Source organism: Phasianus colchicus, chromosome 1 (genome assembly GCF_987193195.1).
Source record: "Phasianus colchicus chromosome 1, bPhaCol1.hap1.1, whole genome shotgun sequence".
Classification (NCBI taxonomy): domain Eukaryota; kingdom Metazoa; phylum Chordata; class Aves; order Galliformes; family Phasianidae; genus Phasianus; species Phasianus colchicus.
The window spans coordinates 80,371,491-80,398,473 of record NC_143436.1 but is presented as its reverse complement, the minus strand read 5'-3'; the positions used below and the strand labels follow the sequence as shown (position 1 = coordinate 80,398,473).

Here is a 26,983-nt window from a genome sequence, read left to right as displayed (position 1 = left end):
GTGACTTTGAAGTGTTGTGTCCAAACTTGAGGCACAGAAGTAGATAGCTGAATGGTTCTTCTTTACAGACATGATATCTAAACGAAAGTACTGTTGGCTTAACCGCTTAGCTTCGTATCCCATGTGAATATCACCCTTATTTTCCTGATTTGCTCCGAATGAATAATAGATTAATTGCAGCCCCTTCCCTGGCTGCTGCAGATACCAGTACATATTCTCATGATTATTATTTTGACTGCATCCCAGCGTAGCATTCTCATCTTCTTTCAGTACCAGACTTGAGTTTTGTGTTATCTCAGCTCCTGTGAGACAAAGCAAAAGTAACACAGTTAGAAAGCAGACTACATTCTCCCCACAGCAGAACAGGCGTGATGTCTCAGCTGATGCCTCACTTGCTCCAAAGAAGTACAAGACCAAGCACCAAACTGTCCACATTCTCATTTCTGACTCAGAAATCAGAGAGCATGCCTTGGTAAGGGACTTATTTATATAGGCCTGCTTCCATTTGCCTTAAGCCAATAGCAACGACCTCTGCAGCAGCCAGATCTGTGCTGAAAACCAAGCTTCTTCCTGTGTGAAATTTCAAGCAAACACTTTTTTTTTTTTTTTTTAAGAGTGCCTGTTGAAAATGTACAGAAACTTTCAAACTGACTCAGATGGAAAATACTCAGGATAGTATGAAACACAAAAATTACCTTTTCATTTAATCTTGTATATTTTATTTTTACTTTCTGGTATTTTCTTTCCAGAATAAAAATATTTTAGTGTAACCAATTTAAGACTGTTTTTCTTGTTTTGTTTGTTTTAATATACTCGGCAGTGCCCCAGCCATTTCTATTACTCTACATTCCTGTGGCTGTTTATTGCCATCTTCCTACAGATTCTGATGGACTTAAGGGAACAGCAAAATGTATTTTCAAGATCTACAGAATATTTTGAGTATAGTATAGGAAAAAACTGCTATTTTATGTGCACATTAAATACATATGCTACACTTACCAGAGACAGCAACCATGATCCTGTTTATGGATTGCTTTATAAGAACTCAATAGCAGCCTGGGCACACACTAAAAATGAAAGAAATTCAGGTTGTTCTTGAAGAGACCATCTGACAACTTCTTTTCCTTTAGCTGTCTTAGCATTATCAGTACACACTACAAGCCCAACTTCCATGACTGTGTGACACAGCAGCCTCTAACACAATCTTTTAACCTGTGTTTAGATGACCAGTCACAGTCCAACCTTGGTATTTTGGATGCGTAGTGGAGTAATCACAGCAGTTGTATTTGCCATCTACAGCTGTAAAATGAAGCCCCAGAGACTAATGCCATAATTAAATATGCTAACATTGAAAATATTTCTTTTGTGAAAGGATACCATCTGGTGGAATGAATGGATGTTCACACTGATTCTTTTAAGCTATATTTCCTATTTTTGCATGGGCAGAACTACATGGAAAAGGAACAGGGACTATTACACCAGACAGAAGCATCTTTAAACTTGTGACTGAAATTTTGAAAGTGTTGACTCAAAAATACAAAAGTTCTTCTTCTCTGTAGGATAAATCTCAGAGCTGATATTAAGAAACTGATTTCACAAAGCCAAAATAACACAGATGAGGGTGCTAGTGTGTGAAATAGCTGATTAGGTACCTGCCTTGTGGGGGAGATATGCTGTAAAAGCATCCTAAGGTCAAGATATCTAGCCTGGAAAGAGAAATATCTTTCTATTCAGAACGTTTGTCTGAGCTTATGTGAGTCAGGGGCTAAAAAGGTGATTTTCAGAAATGTAACAGCTGAAATCCAAGGAGAATATCTAGATTCAAATACCACATTGTCATTCTTTCAAGCCACATTCTGAATCCAGATAACCTAACTCTCTAGAGTGTTTTGTGTTGTAAGATATCCCAAAGAGATTAATAGCAAATGTTTTCCTGCTGTATAAAAAATACAAAAACTTAAAGCCTTGACTTTTTACACGAGAAAGATTCTACATAGCAGTAACACTTTTTTTAAGTATTTAATACAGAGTAAAATAATTTTGAGAAAAAAACTCTATTTCACAGTATCCTGTCACGTAACAGCAGGTGAATAAAGTGAACAAAGGGAAGAAACAAGCCTCATTCACTAATTCAGAGTTTGTAGGAGGCTGAACCTCTTGTGTACCCCCAAGAAACCAGACATCTACATGACAAATACAGCCAGCCTTAATACATTAAGCTGCCTACCATTTTCAAGGCTTAGACTGTTTCAAGCATGGATATTGTCAAAAACATTTGTCAGGATCTTCTTACCAGACTTAGAGCAATACATCATGAAATAAGGATCAGGAAATCATCCATTTTAAATAACCATTTTTTGTTTTTATTGCAAGCATGTTTTCAGTTCTATTTCATGTAAAAGCTACTCTTTTCAACTAAGGCAGCACCAAGAGTGTCTCACAATTGACGTTTGAACATTAACCTGCTCTACATACGGAAACAAAGGCATTGGAAAAGCATCTAGGTGGAGAGGTGAATAAAGACTTCCTGCACACTGATTTTATGAGTATTCAAGTACAAAGTGCTTTCTTATGGTGATATAAGTGTATTACTATGAGCCATTCTGAGACACAGTTGAAGTGTTTCTGATAGTAAAATCCTTAACGATTATAGAAATAGCACATTGTTCATAAGAGTCATAGAAGTGCAGCAATGGGTGGTTGTGAACTTTCACAGAATCTTGCTATTAGCAGTAGAGGTTTTAGGTCTACAGCATTTTTACTCAGGCCCACTCACAAAGGTATTTCATTGAGGCTTTTTCCAAACTAAAAAGGTTGAATGCAAATAGTTAATAGCACAAGCATGACAGGAGAAGAGTAGTGTAGCTTCCCAAGCCTGAAGTGGTGGTCATCTCAGGCATGTTAGAGAAGTAAAAGTATTCAGATTTTGCCAACTAAATGTGATTATATTTTAATAAATGACTGTGAATTTCAATAAATTTAATTTTAGAATAATGTAGATTATTCTAAATCTATATATATATTGAGGTGCTTTGGGCACCTCAATACAGAAAGGACATTGAGGTGCTGGAGCAGGTACAAAGAAGGGCAACAATGCTTGCGAAGGGCTTGGAGAATATGCCCTATGAGGAGCAATGAAGGAACTGGGGCTGTTTAGTTGAGGGAAAAGAAAGCTGAGGGGAGACCTTATTACTCTCTTCCAATATCTGAAAGGTGCTGACAGCGAGAGCGGGGTTGGTCTCTTCTCACTGGTGATGACAGGTGACAGGACGAGGGGAAATGGCCTCAGGTTGTACCAGGGAAGGTTTAGGTTGGATATCAGGAAAAACTTCTATATGGAGAAGGTTGTTAAGCACTGGAATAGGCTCCCAGGGAGGTGGTTGAGTCACCATCCCTGGATGTGTTTAAAAACTGGTTGGATGTGGTGCTCAGGGACATGATTTAGCAGAGAGTTGTTAGAGTTAGGGTAGTATGGTTAGGTTGTGGTTGGACTTGATCCTTAAGTTCTTTTCCAACCTGAACAATTCTATGATTCTATGATTCTATGATTCTATAATTCTATGATTCTATTCAACTGCTTCTTCCCTGTTTTTTGTTTTTGTTTTGTTGTTGTTGTTTGGTTGTTTGGTTGGTTTTGGTTTTGTTTTGTTTTGTTTTTTTCTGTTTTTTTCTTATGCAAAGCCTGGAAGAAAAAAAAAAAAAAACACTCACTAGCCCAGTACCCAGTTTAATACATGCTATAGAGGCATTCTTTCACTTCCAATACACTCTAGTGTTTCTGATACAGAGATGTGCTATAGCTCTCTTGAATAAAAATGCCTCACATTGAAAGAAGTACACTTCACCCCACATGTTTGTTTTAGAACTGAACATCACCTTGCTCTTAGCCAACTCACATATTTTTGGTTTTGTTGTTGTTTAAAGCAGATATCTCTGCTATTGTACTGGATTTAGGAGTAGAATCCAACTGCCCTCTGAGGAAAAATATGATGATTCCATCATTAGCTGAGAATTTTAGATTATATGGCAAAGACATATAACTGATCAGATTTCTAGCCCTACATCTCTTGGTTATTAAAGTGCTTAGTCTAGAGTTCTTCACACCTTCCTTTAGCAATTTGTACACTACTTAGCTCAAAAGGCCAAATGCTAACATCATCATAATTTTTTAACATTTCACAGAATCAGAGAATATCCCAAGCTGGAAGAAATCATTGAGTTCAACTCCCAGCTCCACATGGGGCAACCCAAAATTCAAGCCATATTTCTGAGAGCAATTTTAACTGAAAACAAATTCTCAAAATGAGCTTTTCCTATCAGTATCTTATTCCCTTCTCAGTTTTGAATGAATCAGACAGTTATGCCAGGCATAGATTCAGGAAAAAAATGATGGTTCTAGGCTTTAAGTTATCTTCCACTGAAATTTTTAAATATGTTTTATGGTTGAGCTACAGCAACTGATTTTTTTCAGAAGGCAAAAATGTCTGGTTTTACTGAGATCTGAAGGGCCTCTATTTATGAAAGAGTTCATAAGTTTAGCCTTATACCCATCTCTGTCCTGTGATCAATCTTCCATTCCTGGTCATCATACTGGAAGAAGATCATTGCTAGAGCTCATTGTCAATGTCTTACATTTCATAAAAGTATTTCCTTCATGTAGAAACCAGAGCTGCATAAGAGACATAGTAGATACATAGATTTCATCTACATGGAGAATTAGGATACATTCAGCACATAGAATCATAGAATTGTAGAATCACATAATTGCACAGGTATTGGAAGAGAGTTGCTACCTAATTTTAGAGAGGGTTTGCACTTTTCCTAGTTTTATTTTTCTATGAAATTACTAAAAGAAAAATAAATAAAATTTGTACACAGTGTGTTTATACTGCTCCCTCCAGTAAATGATGCTCATCTGAAGCATCAACAGGACACTGAGTTATGATACCCGTTTCTCATGTTTCAGTGTTCCTTGGCGTGTTTAGATGCTAAGGAGCAATGTCACTTATTTCCACTGAGTGGCACTGTTAGGAAACAGAAACCAAAGCGAAGTCCTCTAGACACAACACGGGATTTTCGAAAGCACTCCTTCAGTTACGTGCTTTGAGTGATTTTACATCCACAGCGAACTAAAAGTCTACTTGAAGGAACTGGAAAGATCTTTTGAAGGAACAGGAAAATTTTAGATCTTCCACGTATTAACTGTAGCCTCTCTGAAATACAGACTTCAGCACAAGCAAAAAAAAATTTACCCATTCTCAAAGAATTCTGTTTGACGTTATTTTCCTTGAGACCTAGCTCCAAAGTATGAGGGCTGAGCTGGAAGAAATGCCTCATATTTTATTATTTTGATCCATGATATCGGAGGCAGATATCTGTGGTACAGCTGTAGATTTTAAACCTTCCCATCAATATTCCGTCACATTTTGCTGCTGTGCGACAGACAGCAGCAGACACAAAGTTGTGTCTGACACAAAAGTGCATATGAAACAAAGGTGTGTCATTGAATACCTCCATGCAGAAAAAATTGCACTCATTAGCATTCATTGAAGCCTGTTGAAGGTTTCTGGAGACTTCAAAGTGGATGATAGTAAAATGAGGTGATGGGTAGTGAGTGGTGACAGTGACGTGTAAAACAAGCCATGTTCCAGACGACCATGTACAGCTGGTGCAGATTTTAATGAGCACAGCATGCAGGCTCTTGTCATCACAGATAAAAATGCATAGCTAGTATTGGTGAACATGTTGAAAAATAGTGTTTTGTAGCTGAGAATTTGCCTTACCAAACTGTGTTACTGCACTCTTTTGTGCTGTTACAGTTTGCATGGAGGTATTTCTTTTGGAGAGATCCATGTATTCTCCCTTTGTTTGTCTTTAATTTTTTTTTTCCTATCTTTTATCACAGATCTGTGTTCTTTCTGCTTACAGCCTGGACTCCTTTAGCAAGCACTTGGGAAGATAAGCAGGAGATCTGATAAGATAATTCCCCCAACATGATGAACAGAGTTGGCTGTTCATTCCTACTGCTGCCTCCCAAGGTAGCTGCCTACCCACCTTCAGCAGTAATGCCACCTAATCTATAAGAGATTTGTTGTTGTTGTTGCTGTTTTCCATTTATACTTTGGTTAAAACTGGATGGTATTTTTCCCCAGTGTTTAGCAGATTTAACAAACAATGAAATTTCAGCAATTTCTGGAAGCATTGTAAATTGAGATTTACTTTCTTGGATTTCTGACTCCTTTTTTCCTACTTGTATTTTCAGTGGGAAGAGTATAGTTTTAGTCACAGACTGCAAGAGCAAGGGGTAGTGAAAATCCATAGTTATTATGAGATCCTCAATATTATATAACTCAGATAAATGATAAGGACAGAAAAAAGGAGAAAGAAAGGTTGTCTGTCTTGGCAGAAGCTTGTACTCTTCTGGGGCTGAAATGTTTGCGGAGCCGCAACCTTAAAAGCAGTTCCCATTTTTTACTAAGGTGATTTTAAACATTTTTTAAATAAACATATCATTACTGCTAGGCTTCTGAGCATGCTAGTCTGTTAATGGGATGTGGGATGAGTGAAGAGAGAAATTCACAATGTCTTCTGTCAAGATGTTTCCATGCCTTCCAAGCAAATAGTCATTCAATGGGGAAGAAATTGGAACCAAGATGCAAGTGAGCAGACAAATTAGCAGGCTACACACTTGTACTATTCATAAAATAATTTGTCTGAGACTAGCTTTATGTATGTGACCATAGATTTCCTTTTCTGAAGGACATCTGAAACAAATAAGCTAAATGGAGTGACTCATACTAAGCAAAATGAACTGTTTTAAGCTTAATATTTTCCCATTTTTTTCTCTCTCAAAAAAAAAAATTCATTCCAATCCAAACTGGATTTATAGTCCTCTATCCCTTTTCAGTTCTTCAGCCAAAAGTGAAACTGAGACTGTAGCCATTTGTATAATCCCATACTATAATTTGGATCCAGAGACCCTGTACTGTGACGCAGGTTTGTGCAAGCTACCTAGTTTGGGATCCAAAGAAAAGCAGTAATTTGGTACATTATCTTACAGAACATCAGTTCTATTGACCCTTCAGCTTCTTGAGAGTGTTAAGCCTCTTCTGCTCACCCTCTCAACTCTAGTGATTTATTTTCCTTATTTTGAACTGGACTTCAAAGAAAATGTTCTATGTTATGGGATTTTTTCAGCTGGGCAATTTTGGTTAAATCCCAACACATTTTTAAAAAGTGATTTTCCCATCTGTCTACATATCTCTTTTTCCATTTGTTCTGCTTGAGCATAAGCATGTGGCAGAAAACAGAGCTTTTAGGTATTTCAGGCAGCTTTCTGGAGTCATTCTTCATATTACTAACAACCACCTGAATCTAGCACAGATCAGTTCTAAGTATGGAATATTTCCAAACTTTGTCTATGCTATTTCAACCAGAATTTGTAGTCTCTATACTTCAGAAATTCAACAGAAATTAGAAATTTCATGCTTGGTCAAGGATCAGGGACACTGTACACCTCTAAAGGGAAAACACAACTAAATCTAGCTAAACTTAGAAGCATGCATCAACAGACAGAACATCAGCAGATAGAAAAGGCTAATCTCAAGTGCTTGCGAGAATACAGAAAAGAGTGCAGCTGCAATAAATACCTCTTAAAATATATACCTATACATTCATATCTTCTAGGGAATTCATAAAGAGTCACAGTTCAGCCTAGTGCAGCCCAATTCCATGACTAATGGAACAGAGACCTACAACCCAGTAGAGGGGAAGGGAAAAAGGAGAAAAGGTAGGGAGACAAGCCTAAAAACAAAACAGCGACAATGAGCTAAGGGAGAAAACTGATACTAAACTAAACTAAATATGATAGTGGAATGTGAAATAACACAATATAATACAATATAATTGGAATTGAAGCTAATAAATCAAATAATGAGAGAGAGTGTCCAAAACCGAAGGTCTTACTCTAATGCTGAAAGAAAGATGGGTAGGAAGCACACACCACAGAGATGAGAAGTAAAAGAAGGGCAATCTTGTGACTCACAAGCAGCTTTATCTTTCTCTCTAAGTGGAAAACTGAAACAGAACTGCAGAGCTATATAGTCTTTCTCTTCTGAGAACCAGGTACCCAGAAATACTGACCACCCATGGAAATGGAGCTTTAACTCTTTCACTCCCAGTGTACTACATGATATTATGATGTGAAATACCGATTACAAAAATCATAAAACTATGACATAAGGCTTTAGTAACAGCATGCACAAGCTATAGATAGATAGATAGATAGATAAATAGATAGATAGATAGACAGATCTGTCACACAATTGCATGTTTCTGTTCCTGAGCCCTAACTGTTGGGCTTTTTAGTTATTTATTTTCCTCCATTTGCAGCTTCAGAATCCCTGTAGCGTCTCATGTCCTTCTGAACTTTTAAATTAATTTACTAGGTCTGGGCATTCAAGTAAAAAGCCAGCAGGCAGTATTGAACTCACCCAGCTGGACTGAAAATCTATACAGAACTAAATAAGTATACCCGAAGTGCCCAGGCCTAACACTGAACTAGGCTGACTGTATAATCAACCACTAGGTCTCAGTGGACAGGCATGAGTCTAGCTCTTTCTTCATCCTCGAAACTGATACTTGTACTTAACAACAGTACTAATAAAAAACACAAGCACATGCACATTTAGCTAATGTAGATTGTTGTTGTTTTTTCCTTCCATCTCGAGTTTAACTTCACTTCCATTGAAGTTCAGGATAAAATGCTCTAGGCAGAAATGAGTGACAGTAGAGAAGGATAAAAGCAGAGAACATCTGCTCTGTATAAGCAGAAACATGCCACTTCTTTCAAGGGAAAACTGAAACCCTTAAGATGTCTCCTTGTTCATAGAAAGTCTCATTGTTCATGATAAAAATTAAAAAAATATAGAAATTAGTGCCTGACTACTAATGGCTATCAAGAGCCAAAGCTGCAGCTTCTTTTCTTTCACACTTCCTCTTGGTTTGCCTTCCAGTCTGCTTATACTTTTAAGCTTCTCTACTTGAGTAGTATTGATTTTCTGTAAGTTTCCCTTCTTTCTACACTGAGCTTACTTAAGAAGAAAGTACATTTGTGCATTACCAAACAAAGCAACAAACAAAACAAGGTCATAAATATATGACATCCAGAAGAGTATAGTAAGGTTTAAGTTTACACCTACCAAATCTGATTGGTATGATTCTTTTTTAGAAATATGTGAAGGAAAATTGAGATATTTTAAAATCCTGATAAACCTGCCCCTGAAAACAACCTTCTTGAGGCAGAACTTATCCACTGAAAATAATTCTGCTTCAAAACTGCTTATAAAATGTATTTTCTCATGTATCCTTCTTACTCTTTCCTCTGCCTGCCCTTCTATTTGCTGTTCCCAGCTCCTTCCTCTCCTCATTCCTACCATTTCTTTCCCTGTCTTTTACGATTGCTCTGTATATATGTTGCTTTCTCTGTCTCTATCTTCCACCTCTCCCACTCTCACTCTCCTTTTTCTCCCTTTTTTCTTTTGAAAATCAATTTCCCATGTCTTAGAGTCACCCCTCCCTTTTATCCTTCTCAGCTATTCACAAGGGTCTTTTTTTATTTCTCTTTGGCTAATGAGATCTGCCCTGCACATTCCATCTCTTTTCAGGATTCAACATGTTTTTTGCACAGTGAGGAAATTTGAGATGGAATGTGATTTTTTATTCTGACCATTGTTTTAAAAAGTGCATCTTCTTATTTTGTTTTACATATTATGAGATCTGCTTTTCTGTCTGGATATTTATGCCTCAATATTTTGTGGAATTCTATGCCCATAGAATGAATGTTTGATTATTCACATGATTATCTGTATTGTCACTCTCCAAAGATTTCTTATTATGTATCTCTGTCAGTAAAAACTTATGAGGATGTATTTTTGAGCATGTGAATTTTATTTGTTTATAAATTATACACATGTACTACTGAAGCACTAATCTTTTCTTCCAGTATCTTGTGCAATCCCTGGGAAGCATGCACCCCGCTTTGGAGACCACAGATCTACATTATGCAGTCTCACAGTTGCAAAAGTTATGCTAGTTTTATCACACTTAAGATTGACCTGAGAATCTGACAGACCTAAAGCAGTTTGGGATGGAGAGCTTTTGTTTCTCTGTTTCTGCCAGTATCTGGACTGTGATCATTTACATTTTAGAGAAGAGTGGACTGTTTAGGCTTTGTTGATGTGAATTAATAATCTGCCTATTAGAGGAAAGTTTAATAAGGTGGAAATGTTTTCAAACGTATGAATGTATGCACTGAAAAATGCTGTAGCATCAAAGAGAAGATATTTATACGCTTCCTTAAAGTCAATCCCTAGTAAAAGATGGGCTGTCATCTTCCCTTCTACTAAATGAGATTTTAAACAGAATTATTGGCCATTTCATGTGCGTCTGTGTCTCTGTAGCACAGGAAACTTTGCTCAGACTTCACCACTCAAAGCTTTTTCATGCTTGGCTTTCCTTTCACAAGAAGGGGTGAGGGAAGGTGTGTGTGTGGGGGGGGGGGGGAAATATTCCATTACTGTAAAGGGGAGAAAGTGTTTCTGTGAACAAAGTAGTCAGTTGCTTACCTTCCTAACCCAGTACAATCTCACTGTTCCTTTCTAGTGGATGGATACTACTCCTCATAGTACTAAAATAAGGAATAATTGAAACTGTGAAAAAATTTACTATCAAACTGAGTAAAGGCCAGATTCTGAGAGGAGCTGAGTACCTGTATTTACTCTTGAAGTCAATTTCTTTTAGAATCAGGATGGGGGTGGGGAGTAGAGTTGGAAGTAAAAGGAAGTAATAACTTGTGTCTAGAACCTCACCCTCTTCCCTGTCCCCAAGAGCATTAAGAAAGAATAGTAGAATCATTGAATCATTAAGTTTGGAAAAGACCTTTAAGATCATCTAGTCCAACTATTAACCCATCACCACCATGTCCACTAAGCCATGTCCCTCAGTAACACATCTATACAATTCTTGAGTACCTCTTGGGACACTGACTCCACCACCACCCTGAGTAGACTGTTCCAATAATTCACCACTCTTTCTGAGTAGAAAATTTTCCAAATATCCAATCTGAACCTCCCCTGGCACAACTTGATGCCATTCTCTCTTGTCCTATCTCAAGTTATCTGGGAAAGGAGGCAATCCCCACCTCATCACCACCTCCTTTCATGCAGTTGTAGGGAGCTATAAGGCCTCCCCTTAGCCTTCTCTTCTCCAGACAATCTCAGTTCCCTCAGAAGCTCCTTATAAAACTTGTGCTCCAGATCCCTCACCAGCTTCACTGCCCTTCTCTCAATATGCTCTGGGCCTCAATGTCTCTCTTGTAGTGAGTGGTCCAAAACTCAACACAGTACTCAAGGTTCTCAAGGCGTGGCCTCACTAGAGTACAGGGGAATGATCACCTCCCTGGTCATGCTGACTACATTATTTCTGATGGCAGCCAAGATGCCATTCGCTTTCTTGGCTACCTGAGCACACTGCTGGCTCATGTTTTCCTGGCTGTCAACTAGCAACACCAGATCCTTTTCCTCCATGCTGCCTGCCAGACACTCTGCCTCAAACCTTCATGGGTTGGTTGTGACCAAAATGCATGACTTGGCACTTAGTCTTGTTAAAGCTTGTACAACTGGCCTTGCATTGATCCAGCATATACAGATATCTCTGTACTGCCTTCCTATCATGAGGCAGATCAACACTTCCTCCCAGTTTCTTGTCATCTATAAACTTCCTGAGGATGCACTCAATCCTTTCATCCAAATTATCAATAAAGATTAAACAGAGTCAGTCCCAGAAACAACTAGTGATTAATTGCTAGCTGAATTTAACTCCATTCATGACCACTCTCTGAGCCTGGCCATCCAGCTAGTTTTTTACCCAGTGAGTCGTATATGGCTCAAGCCACAGACTGCCAGCTACTGAAGGAGAATACTGTGGGGAACTGAGTCAAAGTCTTTACTAAAATCTTGGTAGATTATACCCACAGACTTTCTCTCATCTACCAGGCAGGTTACCTGGTCCCAGAAAGAGATTGGTTTGGACAAATATGACCTGCCTTTCATAAATCCATATAGGCTAAGCCTGATCCCCTTGTTGTCCTGTACATGCCACATCATCACACTCAAGATGATATACTCCATGACCTTCCCCAGTACAGAGATCAGGCTGACAGGTCTGTAATTTCCTGGATCCTCCTTCAGACCATTCTTGTAGATGGGTGTCACATTAGTAAGCATCATCTGCAACCTCTCCAGTTGAGCAGGACCTCTGATAGATGGTGGAAAATGTCTTGGCTATCACTTTCACCAGCTTCCTCAGTACCCTCAGGTGGATTCCATCTGGTCCCATAGACTTGTGATGGTCTAGGTGAAGTAGAAGGCGCCACTAGCTGTTTTCTCCTGAATTGTGGGGGTTGATTTACTTCACCATCACTGTCTTCCATCTTAGGGGGCTGAGTAGCTTGAGGATAAATGGCCTATCTATAAATGACAGAAGTAAAGAAAGCATTGATGACTCCAGCCTTTTCCTCAGTGATAACATTCCCTGCCTCATTCAACAATGACAGGAGATTTTCCTTGGCCTTACTCTTGCTATTGATATCCTTATACTCTTTCTGAGTATCCTGACCCTTCTTCCAAAAACTGCAAGTTGTTTTTTTTTTTCCCCCCAGGAGAAACTATACCATCTATGATGATGTAGGTACCTATGCATATACTCCCATATATGAAACTGCTAGAAAAGACTGCAAAGTGTAGAAACTCCCTAGTTTTTTGAATGGAGAAATGTGACACTATCTTCAGACACTATCTTTTCTAAGCAGAATCTTATATTTTTTTCCATTCAGTGGGGGTGGCCAAAGTACTGTTGTATGGATCCCAGTGTTTTATACTTAAGAAAATGATTTGCATAATTGCTTGAATTGTGTCACATTGTATTGTATGTAATATTTAAAACAGCCCATATTTCAAATCAAAAGGAAACTACTTTTGAAGAACCACAAAATTCCACTGTTTTATCACAGAAATATCTGTGAAATTGTAAGGCCCTGATTTTTGTAGATTTTTCATTCAGACTACACTTTCACTGTTGCTTATAACGCTCTAACTTTTTGCCACTTTGTAATTCACTGTGAATGTAACTCTAGATACAGAGGGTTTTACCCTGTTCCTGGTCCTCCAGTCTTTTTCCAGATTCAGCTCAGTAATCAAATGGTTGGACTCGATGACCTTAGATGTCTTAAACTAACCTAAGTGATTCTATGATTCACAGTCTGAATAGGTAGACTCTTACTTATATTCTTGCACTAAAAGGAGACAAGAGTGGCACAGAAAGTTGCTTCCAGTCCATTATTTTCATATTTGAAGCTGAGGTTCTCAATGGGGATCTGCTCATTACTGGGGATATCTATTATTTAGGCCACAGCTGGAAATTAAAGCAGAATGGAGGCTTTTTAGTATCTAGAAATAAGGAAGCTCTTAGCCTATGTGAAATTTGATCTTTAGTGTTCAGAAACTCATTATAGTATGGAAATACATATAAGTGAAAGTTCCATAAAACAATAGCAGATGCTATACTGCAACACTGATTTCAGCAAAGCCTTCAGTGACCAGCCATGAATCAGTAATTCATGCTGCCACTTACGTTTTGCTGCAGTGTATCATCCAGCCTGAAGCTGGCATCCACACCGAGCAGCAAAGTTATCACAATCTGGCATCCCCATGGAAAGCTTCTCTGCAGAAAGACGAGCAGTGGGAAAGGCCCAGTCCAGTCCCAGAGCTCCGAGGTTCGGTAGAGGGAGGACCTACCCAGTGTCTCTCTGGAAAACGCTGGGTGGGGGGCTGAGGAGGGGCTCGTGAAGAAGCACAGCATGAATCGAGGATGGAACCCAGTGCCTCGGGTATGAAAGGAGAGTGGCTGAGCACTGAGCACCCTCGGGAGTCCTGGCTACAGGAGCACACTCGGGAGAGTCCGAGATGGCGGCAGTGTGTGGGGGGACTTGGTGGTGGCAGCGGTACATAGGAGTCGTGACAGTACAGGCTGCTGCCATCTCGGAGTACGCCGTCCCCCTTTACAATCGCGTAGTGCACTAAACTGGGCCTTCCCAAAGGAAGGCAGCTTGAGGGGGAAGAGCACGGAGAGAGGAGGAGGGGCACGTCAGGAGTAACCAGGAGAGGGCGGGGGTTGGGAAGGAGAGGCTGAATCTTGGAGAAAGGGAGAGCAGCAGATACTGGTAAGCAGGATAAAGACACAGAGGGAGAGGGAATCTGCGCGGGGAGAGGGGAAAAAATATTCCCAGAGAAGGGCTAGGAGGAAGGCACAGGGATTGGGATTGCTCGCAGGTATCGGACTTTTTGAAAACATCTGTCGGCTGTGCCTGGGGCCCAGGGACAAAGCGGCAGCGGGAGTGGAGCAGGAACAACCCAGTACTGGCCCACAGAGGTGGTGTGATTTACACGGTGAAAATGGTCTTTGTCTAACTTTTCTGATGTCAGGAAGCAGCTCTTTACAGATCTGGCGGGAAGGGCTTCTGTGAAAACTGCTTGAGTAATTCTGGGGTGTAAAGAGGATGTCGCTGAAGTCTTACCGAGGGTGTTGTGGCGGGTGAGCAGGCCAGCGCCGAAGGACGTGAGACCGGCGGAAGAGATCGGAGGCAGAGAGCTGTGTGGTCGGGTCTCTTCTGTTCGAGGGGGAGAAGGGGCGGGCTGAGAGAGCAAACGAGGTACTAAAGAATGGGATTAGAACTCCTAAAATTGTACAGCATTTTTTTCCTGGTATTTGCTCATCAAAGACTGTGTTACTGGAGCTCGGATTGTCCAGAGAGACCCTCCCCCAAGCTCATTTCTCATGTCTGTTGCCGTGCGCAGGCAAGGAGAGAAAAGCTGCATGAAGTGATGTCACAGTTTCTGTGCTCACGGAAAGTGCTTTCAAAATCAGATACTTTTCAAACACGCATGGTTGATTTGGTCTCATTCTGTGTGGTTTTGTTGCTCTGGTTGTTTTCTCCTTCTCTGTTTTGTTTAAGAGCCACAATTAAATGCTGCCATAGAAGACTTTGAATCAGGGAGGCAGGGGTAGATTTATACTGGTATAGATTTCTGATTATAGTGGATCAACATAGGGAAGGCTTTGTGGCCTTTTCTGTGGATAGCATTGTTTAATATTCTTGTGGGAGACAATAGGCTGTTTGTTTGTGTCAGAGGAAAGCCATTCTACTCTATTCTTCAAGATGCTGAAAAGTTACTACTTCTCATATTAAACTGTGGTGTGGGAAGGACTGTTGCTGTGTTAGGTAATTTAAATTTGCCTTTTGTGAAATGATTTCACTGTCTCTGAAGTCTCATTTGCTGTTACCACACTCATTTGGTTGAAGAGAGGACTGAATTTCACCTGCCTCCCCAGCAAGTTACAGAAATAAGAAATTCAAGATGGTGAAGCATATCTCCCAAGGGGCACTGTCCATTAATAACAATATCAACTTATGCAGATTGATAAGGAAGGAGAGTGTGAGGGTAAGTGGAAAGAACAAAGTCAAGTCAGGGGAAAAGAATAGTTGCTGCCAGGCATATTTGTAACAGACAGAAGTGCTGCCTAAGCAGTGGCATGCAAGGGAGATTCCCCTCTTCCTTGCAGTGTAGTTACTAATCAGAAACACGTAGTCTGGATTTGGATGCATGTCTTGTTTAGTCACAGCGGATCCACCTGCCCTGAGCCACTAATATAAGATCACATAACTGTTTTTAGGGCTTTCTTCATTCCCAGTTTGAGATCACTCCAATGCTTAGGTGTTTTTTGAAGTAAAAAAATACAGCCCGCGTTGTGACTTCAGTTTGTTTTGCTAGCCTCGTGTAATTGCAGGTGACTGCATCCATTCCTGTATCGCCTTTTGCATGTACGTGCTCTTAGTCAAATTACATGTGCAGATTTTTGTTCCTTCTCATATATGGATAGCTCTATAATCCCTAGATGTTCTTATCCTCTGTTCTGAGTTCTCTTTTATTTGACTTACTCTTTTAGAGGAACACAGCATAGTAAGTATGGCTGTGTGTTTACTAGTAAAGACCACTACTCAAGGAACTGGAGCTTGTGTGATGCAGGATTGTTTCCTCTCTAATCACTGAAACCATGCAGAAAGACTTGCTCTCTTGCTTTTTTCTGAGGTCCTCAGTTGTTCCAAGCTATTAACTTCGGTAAGAACACCTTGGGTTATAGAGACTGTTTTTAAAGGGGATTAGTTAAGGAATGTCTTCTCTTTTCTTTTGCCCAAGGCTGTAACATTTTCAGCTTCTGTATTTCACCTACAGGCCGACCCACTGATATAGTATAAATGCTTTTTTGGGGAAATGAAATTAGTGGTCCTAAGGAGACAGCAGCTTACTTACAGTATGCACTGCTTCTGGAGGCTGCCAGCATACATATCTGACAAGATAGCTGATAGCTCAGCTGTCTGATAATTGTATTAGATAGGCATAAAGCTTATACAAATTCACTGTATACATTTTACTGTGCTCAGGTGTACCTGTCTTCCCTCTTCTCTCCTGTGATACTACATATGCCATGTGGAGAATGAAAATCATATGAGATTGCTATGGTTTCTCCCCTCTTACCTCGTGTATCTCCATTAAGAAAGTGTTGCTTTGTGGCCAGCTCATCCTCTCTTGAATTTCTATGAGACTTACACATGCTCTTCCCCTGGCCTCAGGAATGCTCCCCTCTACAGGTCTGCTCCTGCTAAAACCTGTTTTTCCTTGTTAGGCATTTATTATTCCTTAGTAGCTCCTGTGGGAAAGATTCTCCTAAAGTCACTGAAAATCAGGACAAAGAACCTTCGGCATACTGTTTACATTTCATGGTTTATTTCTCATTTCTGTTGCCATATTTAAATATGGTTATTGTACACATATGCAACAGAAGATAGAAAAAGTAGAAACTGGTATGTATGGTCAAGCTAAATATATATATAGTGATTTAAGAACCAAAAAGGGTAACAATGTGTACATAACGGGCACTATTGTGAACAGTATTTGTGAAGAATATTCCAGAGAGGGTGCTTTCTTTCAGGAACACATAATGAAGTTCTTTTTTTCTTTTTTTTTTCTTTCTTTTTTTTTTTTTTTTCCCCAGAAATCCAAAAGACTTTTCTGTGAAGACAAAGAAAAGCTGGTTAAAGCTTTAGGAAAGCTTTAAGAACTGAAGAAGTTCTTAAAAGAACTGAGAAACTGAGGAGTCTGCTGTAATTTTGTCAGTATTTTCTTTTATATATTTTTCTTAAACATTCTTTAATATTATGCTACAATTATGTCTTACTGTTTCAACTGTCAGGAAGCTTTATATCACCTTACAGCAATGCAGCTAACATACTTTTCTAGCTGCTAACTCTACAAATTCAGCAAGTTTTCAAGTCTTTACAACCTTATTAACAAGCTTCTCCCTGTTGAGACTTGTGCCAGACATCCCTCTTCTCTCCATATTTGTTCTCTTTGGCAGTGTCATGAACTTCAGGGGATCTGTAAGAGTATAACTTTTAAGAATTCAGCAAGTAATTCTGTAGATGTTGTGCAGCAGAAAACTAGCTCTCTGCTAAATGCTTACAATTGACCAAGGCAAGCAGACTCACAAAAGAATAAAAACTTCTTAATTACTCATGTCAGCTACACATGAGGAGTTAATCTGCTGAGTAAGAAGATGCCATTTTATATTATCACTCTTGTGTTCAATTTACACTTGGAATTTTATATTTAACAACAACAAAAAAACTATGGTAGCACTTTCTTCTGAGAAGCATGTGTTGTGCTTTGAAATATTCTTCTGCCATCAGGAACAGAATTTTTTAAATGTGCTATTGATGTTTTAAGCTAATTCGCCATTTTGGGTTTGGTTTTTGTGCATGTGCATTTTATTTTTAAAGTATTTATTTTATGAAGGGACTGGCACATGGTTATTTGTGTGTGTGTTGTTTGTTTTTGTTTGTTTGTTTATAGTACAAAATGCTGTATTTTGTCCTAAGAAAAAAGAAAAGTATCCATGGAGCAGGCTAATGCTCCTGTCAGATCTTTGATGACTGTTCCAGACTAAGTACATATTTCTGATATTTGATGACTGTTCTGGAGCTCTGGAGACCACTTTTGAGCTTGGGAATCAAGCTTACCTTATCAGTTTTCCATGCTTCCAAAAGCTTCTGTATTATGCTACTCAGGGCTTTTTTGCCAAGAAAATGGTTATTCAGTTGTTTCATGTGTACACACATGCATACGTACACGTGCCCATGTGCATGCACATGCACAACTGCACTTAAGAGGAGAATAAAAGTGCTATCTTGGGACTAGAGAGGTTGCTGGATAGAGTCAGCCTCTCCAGTCTGAAAACTGATGCCTTACATATGAAGGCTAGATCCTTAAGGCCTTGATTCACCTTAGGATGGAAATTCTTGCCTGTCCAGACCTGTGGATCAAAGCATCTATGACTTAATTTTCAGACAGTTTTTGTTTTGTTTTGTTTCCCCAGGCTTACAATGTAAATGATTCCTCTGCTGATTCTGGAGTTTCTAAGTGCAGCTTTTCTCTGTGTCATGTCTGTGGAAAATATTCTGTATGTTTAAATCATATAATTAAACTCTAGAATAAGAGACAGAGGATTACTATCTTTTTTTTTTTTTTTCTGTTTTAGTAAGCTTTCGATTTTGAAAGGTAAAGCATGGCATACTGGTGTACAGAATTATAGAATCACAGAATGGCCAGGGTTGGAAGGGACCTCAAGGATCATGAATCTCCAACCCCCCTGCCACAAGCAGGGCCACCAACCTCCTCATTTAATGCTAGACCAGGCTGCCCAGGGCCCCAAGTTCTGTAAAGCTTTAAAATCTCCCTAAATGACACAATTTCTCTCCCACTTAATATAAAACACACATATGATATGAATGTATTTGGCCCAGTTGACCACTTCAGAGGCACTGTGTGGGATGGAGATGCATGTGTGAGGCTCTTAGCGTCACACAACAGGTTCTCACAGATCCTGAGGATGTCTACAAATGGAACCAGGTTTCCTTGGCAGAACTGTTTTTTTTTTCCTAATTATTCTTTAAGAAGGTGGAATGTCACAAGGGATATCAGTGCAGACATTTCTAGACAGATTTTGAATTGAAGTTATTCAATTTGGAAATTCAAGCTTTGGACTGTTTATAAAAACTGAACTTCCAAATGTTCCTTTACTCACAGCTTAGCTCAGTTTAATCTCAGTAAACAGGATCAGAGATACTTTCTGTACTAAGGAAGATACTTGGAATTACTTCTTTTGGGCTTTGAGCCAGGAAGAATTGCTGCTGGAAATACAGCAAGATTAGAATGCTTTTGTGCAGTTTTCTCCCAGATAGTCCCTTCTCTTGCTAATGCCAGTGTGCTTTGAGCTAGTGCCAGCAGCAATGGGAATGCAAATGTACTGGCATTTTCACTTTTCAATGACTTTACTAATCCCATTTGGAGCATGTGTTGTTCATAAAAGGGCCATCATTGTAGTATCAGGAATTCTGTTGAGGAATGTTCGATTAATTACTAGCACAGGAAGCACCTTACTGGCCTTCTCCTCTAGTACCTCCCTAAACATACTTTGGGACTTAGCAGTGTAGCATGATGTGATAACAAATTGTGTTGACCTAAGTATAAATTAGTGGTCTGTTCAGATCTAACTGATAAACAGAGACTTGACAGAGGGAATTTTCCGTAGTTTGCATGTGCCTTAGTGTTGTGTTCTGCTGGGACATACAAATCTGGGAGTCAGATGCTGAAAAGTAATTAGTTTTCTTTTTGTGCCATACTATATAGTATCTTGCCTGAGGCTATTTACCAAGAAGACGTTTTTTGAAACAGCATTATGGGAATGATGCATACCTTGTGCTCTTTGTTTCAGTCAGAAGTCTTTCAAAAGTTGACTGAATGAATCATGTTGACAGTTGCTTGTTTCTCATGGATAATTTTACTGAACTAAAATTTACTCTGAATGCTGCAGGTTCCTGCAACTCAGGAAATAGTGACTAAGTACATACTGCTTGGAGAAATGCATTTAAAAATGTTACCTATATACTTTTTATTTTAAAATCCTTATTGCCCCTGGAAGAGTGTGTAAAGGTAGGGTGTAGAGCAAATTAATTAGTCTTTGGACACAGACTAAAAATAAAATATTCAATTATTTGAAAGAAGGAATTAAGCTAAAGCATTTTTTTCTTCTTTGTTAAAACAGCATCTGAACAACTCTAATTCAAAGGATCAGAATTGAGTTGTTACACCTGTCTTATTCTTTGAAATGAACCTTTAGAGGATTATTTTGAAAAAAGCTATTCTTTTTTTCCCCCATATAATAGATCAGCCCAGTGCTATTTTTCTGATACCACTGAACCTATGATGTTGAAATTGGACAGTCCCTGACTTTGTGGCAGAGATGTAAATATGCACAATTTGTGTTTGATCGTTTGAACTTCCGTGCTAGGGCACTGATGAACTGAGAGCTCAGTGGAGAGCAACAGAAATGATTATAGAACTGTAGGGATTTTTTTTTCCATGTTATTAAAGAGAACTAGCTTAATGATGACTAAAAAAGTCTTGCTCCACTGTATCTGTAATACCTGGAGATAATTTATAGGCTCCCAGTGTGATGTTAAAGCAATATGGCTCTCTCGAATTGCCTAAAGTAGATGATTTCAAGTTCAGTATTAAGATATGTTTTCTTCCATCAGAGAAGTAGTGGAAGCCCTACTGCTTATGTCATGTAAAAACAAAACAAAAACCATTTCCTCCCCCCCGTTCCCTCCCCCCCCGCTCACCCCCAAAAAAAAGAAAAAAACAACCATAAGTAACAAAGCTCAAATGAACACGAGGAACACACAGAAAAGAGTTTGCTTTTGCTTTTGACTGTGGGCAATAGACCAGAAGTCATAAAATAAAGATGCCCTTTCCCTCTGTTTGGTTATTCTTATCATCATCTCTCTAGCAACTGGAGAGGAAGACAGCCTTGCTGTCAAAAATGCATCTAGGATCTGCTGTTCTATAGGAGAGAACAAGAGACCAGTACCTGTGGAGAGGAAGTGGTGTATTGTCCTTGCTTCATTTCAAGTGTAATCCTTTGGTTTTGATGTTGAACTTGACTGTATTAAGAGTAATGAGTCCCAGTATCGATTTAAATGAGCCTTTGAGACACAGAGGAGCCAGGATGAGCTCTGAGGTTTATATTTTACTCCTTTCTTCTCTGTCAGTAAAAATAGTACAACCATGCCTTCTTTTTTCCTCTTACAATTTTTCTATTCTTGTGAGATATTAGTGACACATAATGCTCCTGTTTCTTGAGGCTGGAAACAATGAACTGGAAATGTAGGATGGAGGAAGAGGAGAGAAGGACCTGACAATAGACTTTATTGCTCTGCCAGTGGCAAGTTTAGATTTTTGGTGGGGCTCTCTAACCTGCCTTCAAGGCACATCACTCCCTGTGGTGTTCCACTCAACTCAGCATTGTTCCACCCAGCCATTCACTTTCAGGTCATCTCTATCTTCTTCGCAACATAAATCTCTTCTTCAAGCTGCCACTTCTGCCTCACTGCTCTCTCATCTGTCTCCTGAACAAGAGCTGACTTTGGGCAACCAGATATATAAAATCAGAAGAGAAGCCTAGTCTGAGCCTTGAATTGTCATTAATCTTTACTACTGTCCTGTAATAAATATCTGCATATCATTTACAAAAGATTTAATCTAAAAAAAATAGTGTTAAAGTAAGATGTTTTTGAACTTAAATGGGGCAATTATATTCTTTGTTCTTTTTGCTGGTTTCAGTCATTTTAACATGTGAGACCAAAGTACCATGAGAGAAGAGGGGACTGAGTCTGAATGAAGATTCTGGATAAGGAAGCTGGAACAGGAGAGAGAAAAACTGGAGAAATCAGTTATTTTCTTAGGCCTAGAATAAGTTCTAGTTTCATAATCCCTGAGTCTGTGCTCTTATTTTGTCTGCAGGGATTGCTACCAAGATAGCTTTTTGGTTGCATGTTACATTCTCATCCAAAAATGGTTAGGTGTAGACTGAAGTTAGCATTGCTGTGCAGTTCTGGGGACAATGTCCAGTATAATATAGGATTACTATGTAGTGCTTTGATGCCTGATAACAATGTGAAGCTACTCATACTACTGGTGAAAAAGACCAAATTCCTGTCTTGGCAAACAGTGGTCATATACAAGCCATTTTCTCTCTGTGTGTTTCCTAGTTTTGTGTATATTTCCATACCCTACCCTTTAATTCACATTCTGCAGCTAAAGCCTATAAATTGTATAGCCTGTTGTTGCAGAAAACAAAATGTAAGTGAATTAATATGACCGAAGATAATATTTATTTCCTAGTTCCATGCTTACAGATCTAAAATTAGAGAACTTACCTTTGCAATAGGCGATGAAGGGGTATAACTTGATAAAAGCCAAATGGCAATTGCGAGGAATGGGACAGGTGAAGGAGGTTTGGACAGCAGGATAAGGACACCAAAAAGAAAAACTGATGTGAATATGCTTCACTGTTACTTGTGCCTTGCTGTGTTTTACAAAAAAGCGTTCTGTTTACTTCTCTTAACAGGGATAAAACCAGCGATGATAAATAATGCTCATATTTAAATAATTTTTATAAGTAAGAGTAGTCTGTGTCTGGAAATGCTTGCAGACAACAGTTTGAGATCCAAGCGGTTTCACATCCCAAGGCCACAAGACAGATGAAAGTGGAAAACATAGTTATAATTAACCCTTAAATCATAAAGTATGTTATCTGGAAACCCGAAGTTGCATCTTTGGAGCCAGAAGGGAGAGATTTCTAGGTTTATAAAAAGATCAGCACTTAGATGAGGATGTTTTCATATTAGTTATTTCTGTAGTCATTTCGGAAAGGCCAGTTTCTCTCATGGAGTGAAAGTCAATTTCAAAATGCAGGAAATTTCCACAGAATTTGAACTTCTTCATTTTTTCTTTTTTTTTAACAGCTATCAGTGATGATGCTGTCTCCTAATGGACAACGTACATTTGATTACTGTGAAAATGAATAATGTGCATTTTCTGCCTATGCCAAATATCTTTGCTGTAAATCCCTCAGAAAGTGAAATCAGAGGTGAAAACAGTAAATACTTTTTAAAATTATTTACTGCAGATTAAAAAAAAATAATAATATTAATCTTTACTAATGAATTTTGCAAACTTTTGTCCACAAAGATTAGTTTGAGTGAAGAAAAACATCCTCTGTTTGTTTGTTTGCTTTTTCCTTCCAGTATATATTTTAAATATTCGTGCATAGATCTTGGTTTATATATAGCTTTATGTGGCATGCTTGGGAATATCCTTAACTGAAAATTGGAAAGAGCATTAAGATAAAATACCCCTTTTCTTAGTGTTCTGAGCTTTCATTATCCATGTCTTACTTTCATGAGACCACTATCTTCCCCTCACCCAACCCTTCAGGGCCTTGATTTCTTTTCCAGCATCATGACAGTGCCCTTAAGGGCCTTTTGCAGCTCTGTGCTTAGTTTGTCCATGCAGATTTGCAGATGATCTCTCAGACTGGGCAGAAAGTGTCAAGGTTATTAGTCTGATTTGTGACACTGTTCATCTTGCCATTACTAACGCTGTGGCTGACATCTTTGTTATTTTTCCATCCACTAGGAATCAGAACTTGGTATATACTAGAACGTTAATTTCAGATGCAGATGAGACAAGATCAGAATTAATGAAAGGATGAGAGCATGATTTTAGAGACACATTCTTCAAGTCAGACATCCTTTGCTTTAGTACTGTTTGTGATAAAGGTTTATTCTTGTTCGGAATTTTTTTTTTGCTCAAATAGGCTTGCTCAATTACCTTTATCCCAAAAAGAGACAGTCTTTAGCTTGCTTTATTTGCACACAGGCAGAGTCTGCTGGGGGCATATTCCCATATGGTCTCTCAAACCATCAGAGATTGCAGCCTTTTTTATCCTTTCTTCCTGACTGCATTATCCCTCCTCCCTTCTTCACCAGCTGAAGTACTCAGAGGTTACAGACTTCCTGGTTTGCCTAATACATATTCCCCCTTGTATGTGACTCCCCTGTGTATCATACATCGCATGTATAATTAACTCCAACCTTACATCACCTGGGGCGAAGAAGTTAATGTTAATTAGCCTGGTAAGCCTGTGTAGTAAGTCCAAGTTCGTAAATTTAGGTTTTCAATCGACCTTCATATCTGAAGTTTTATTGGGTCAGAGTATAAATACATCAAGTGGAGAAGAATTTGTAAGCTTCTGTCCAACTTGCAAGCGAGGATACCTTGTTTGCAAACCTGTTATCTCATTTTCCATGTCTTTTTTTTTCTCTGCCAAAATTGTATGCATCTTTTTCTTTTATTTTTTTCAAGTTTGTCCTTATAAATTGTAGGTGTCACTTCTTTAAAATTATTGTGAAACCTGAAAAATTTACTTAAAATTATTTTTTGTCAGTTGTACAAGAGAAAGAAATGCTGATTTTTGCAAAGAATTTGAACTACAGACTTTTTTCACCTAGAAGTTTTTGTTACGGCCACTCTCAGGGATACCTGAAGTCAAATCTCCTAAACCTAAAATTCTTTGCTTAGGATTCTGGAAAGAAAATCTTTTACACAGTGCTACAAAAAGGTTTTATTCTATTCCTGAGAAGCTGAAAATTATCTATTTTTGTCTCTTCAAAACTATATATCCTTCTTTTATACAGGTAAAAGAATACCTGTACAAGCTAACAACTGAAACTGGAAGATACGTGGTATGTCCACATACACAGAAATGCACTGCAAAGGACTGTTCATACTAAGGGAAGTTTCCTGAGAAACACTAGAGTAAAACTGATTATAAGAGCACAGTAGAATAATACTTATTTTGCTGTTCTCTCTTCTTTCTGCAATCTCTTACTGTGTGAAAATTCAACTAAAATAACCTCTGCGCAATTCCAGTTCCTATTATTTTTGGGAAAGTTTATATCAGACAAGTGATTGGTTATATATACATTCTATAATGTGTTTAATAGAATAAATCTGAGGTTTTGTATCCAGGTGTTATTGTTAGAAACTTGAGTATAATTAACAGTATTTCTTTGAAAACTCGTGATTGGTATGAGAGACTTATGAATCATTATAAAAACTGTCAAGTCAGATCCTGGGAGGTGCCAACAGAACTTATGCAGGAGCTGTAACGTACATTTTGTGGTCCTTACTACACGTTTAATTCAAGTACCGAACAAGCAAAGAAAGGATCTTTAATTTGTATCTTTAATTTTAAAAGACTACTGTTTTTTTCATAATTGCAATGATAACAAAATGGGTACTAACCTTTTGGTAAGCATAGTAGAAATATAAGGGAAAGGAATGGGAAGAGTCAAAGGAAACTCAGGGCAAAGGCAAACAGTTTGTGGAAAGGAAGATAAACTGGGGTGACATGTAAAGCTGTGACATGTAGTCAGGTAATGAGAAGAGAAATATAAAGGAAAATACTGTGGTTAGCTAAAAAGGTGCCAGTTCTGAGTATGGGACAGGTTGAAAGACTGCATGCACAGACAATTCCTCAGATATCTTTAGGCTGCATGGCCTACCAGGAGGAGTTTAGCGGTCCATAGTTGTTCTTTTCTACACAGTTAAATATTTCTCTGTGCTGTTATATGTGCTCCGGTGATTAATTTTGTAGAAAATCACATTAACTTCATGATTTTAAAACCCTTAGTGGTAAATTATGTGCTATTCTACCCTCACTCACTTCCTGTTTGAGGTACAAAAAGATTTCTGTGAGTAACAGTTAATGTAATTATGCTTAAAGAAAGAAGGTAGGCAGTATTATGTCATGTATGAAGTGCTGCAGAAATTGAGTGACAGCTTTTCGCAACAGCACTGTAAGATAAGTGGATAAGCTTTATCCTAGTAAGGGGCATGACCATAGTTGCAAGGGCATCTCAGTGTGAAAGAAATAGAAGAAAACTGGGGGGAGTGAAAGGCCTCTGATTTGATGTATGGCACTATTGTGATTTTCCATTTAACACGAATGGGGAGAGTATTAACTCCTAAACAAAATGAATCAGTGTGCAAACAATAAATTAATTGATGAAGTAGTTTATTCATTCTCCTATAGGTTGTGTTCATTTATCTCCACAGAGGGATAATACGCATTTAGAAGTTCAAAATGTGAAAAAGGAGGCAAGATTATACTAGCGCAGATGTTGTGCATTTATTTTGCATATAGATGCTTTGTATGAGGAAGAAGTATAGTAAATATGAAGGGTATTTGTTGAGTTAAGTGTATTATAGGGAAGCTATACTCATGTACAGGCTTAGAGGAGCCAGTTAACCAAAAAAAAAAAAGGAAGAAGCATTCTTTCAGTGGGACAAAACAAGATGATCTGGAAAAGTTCTTAGATTTGAGAAAGTTTTTTTTTAAGTATCCTGTGTGGGGAAGTTGTATGCAAACATTGCATTTGGAGGAGAGGATAGAGAGGATAGTGGCTTCTATAGCAAGGACAATTCATCTGAAAGCAGTTTTGGAAGAAATAGTAAGCTGACAAGGTCACAGAAAGGGACTTGTATGCACAGCAGAAGTGGGCAATGTAAAAGTTGAGATGGCTTGAGGTTTCTGTTTAAGTAGTTTGGTGTAAGGAAGGAACAGTAGGGGAACTGAAGAATTTTAGATGAGTGTCTTTGAGCATAGTCAAATCCTGCACACATCAAGTGCTGGGAGGAAAGGCAAAGCAGTAGTTAGCAGTATACAGGCATGGCAGTCATTAATTCAGGGAGGCCAGGACTTCCCTCCAACTGCTCTATGTGCTTCTTTGATATTCTCCTTTACCCTTCATTGTGGTATAACCATTTTTTCATCAGGCTGTAGAAGAGGCAGAATCCAAAAATGTGACAGATTTACCTTTTTAACTGCTAAACTAAATCTA

At 38.6% G+C, this 26,983-nt stretch overlaps 1 protein-coding gene and 1 long non-coding RNA gene across 4 annotated transcripts in view; one reads left to right on the top strand and one right to left on the bottom strand.

Moving 5' to 3' along the window:
* Positions 1–242: 242 nt before the first annotated feature.
* On the bottom strand, positions 243–1,339 carry LOC149919791 (uncharacterized). Its single transcript, XR_016470823.1, has 2 exons — positions 393–1,339; positions 243–302 (listed from the first exon to the last, which is right to left on the bottom strand). It is a non-coding gene; the product is annotated as an uncharacterized LOC149919791 (long non-coding RNA).
* Positions 1,340–13,822: 12,483 nt separating this feature from the next.
* The window catches only part of LOC116239750 (ephrin type-B receptor 5), a 73,467-nt gene continuing 60,306 nt past the window's right edge, over positions 13,823–26,983 (top strand). The window contains exons 1-2 of one of the 3 annotated variants that reach the window (XM_090149706.1): positions 13,823–14,278; positions 17,170–17,286. The gene's annotated coding sequence lies outside the window, so the exon portion shown is untranslated. Of the gene's footprint in view, positions 14,279–14,311; positions 14,388–17,169; positions 17,287–26,983 lie in introns of those variants that run through there. The other 2 variants (XM_031609941.2, XM_090149711.1) reach the window with 2 other exon arrangements.